At 41.1% G+C, this 625-nt stretch overlaps 1 non-coding gene across 1 annotated transcript; it reads right to left on the reverse strand.

Moving 5' to 3' along the window:
- Positions 1 to 270: 270 nt before the first annotated feature.
- LOC145405948 (5S ribosomal RNA) lies at positions 271 to 389 on the reverse strand. The gene has a single exon (XR_013898484.1). It is a non-coding gene; the product is annotated as a 5S ribosomal RNA (ribosomal RNA).
- Positions 390 to 625: the final 236 nt, after the last annotated feature.

The following is a 625-nucleotide window of genomic DNA, read 5'->3' on the forward strand; positions in this document are numbered from 1 at the left end:
TGGTCCTGTATTGATCTGACATTTCTTTGATCTTCAGCTTCTCAACCTTCAGTCTTTCTCCCTGACTGCTCCTCTCTCTCCTGATCCACCTCACTGTTGTGCACTATATAATTATGAGCACATTTCTTTTATACTTGACACTGATTAAGTTCATTCATTCATTCATTGCCAGACGCCATGTATCCCAGACGGGGTGGCCAATGGCCTAGAGTTAATTGTTTTACAGGGAGGGGCACTAATCCTCCACCAACCCCACTTGACACGTAGGGATGCCAACAGCATCTGGTGTTCCCAGGCGGTCACCCATCCAAGTACTAACCAGACCCAACGTTGCTTAACTTCGCTGATCGGACGGGAAGCGGTGTACTCAACGTGGTATAGTAAATAGCAAAAATATCATCCAGTAATATGAAACTGATATTTCCTAGGGATATATATCTTATATGCAAATCATTTTTTAAAGATTTGCCTGCATAAGGAAGACTATAGGGTTAAGCTCTGCAGAACCTATGACGACTGTTACTCTGGATAAAAATATACTGTACAGTTCTATGTCCAGTTAGTTATGCCTTTATTTCTTTGCCAATTTGCAATACTAATGTGTTTTAATAATTCAAGCACCAAG

Source organism: Coenobita brevimanus, chromosome 68 (genome assembly GCF_032717465.1).
Source record: "Coenobita brevimanus isolate Jiangsu-jjx chromosome 68, ASM3271746v2, whole genome shotgun sequence".
In the NCBI taxonomy this organism is placed as follows: domain Eukaryota; kingdom Metazoa; phylum Arthropoda; class Malacostraca; order Decapoda; family Coenobitidae; genus Coenobita; species Coenobita brevimanus.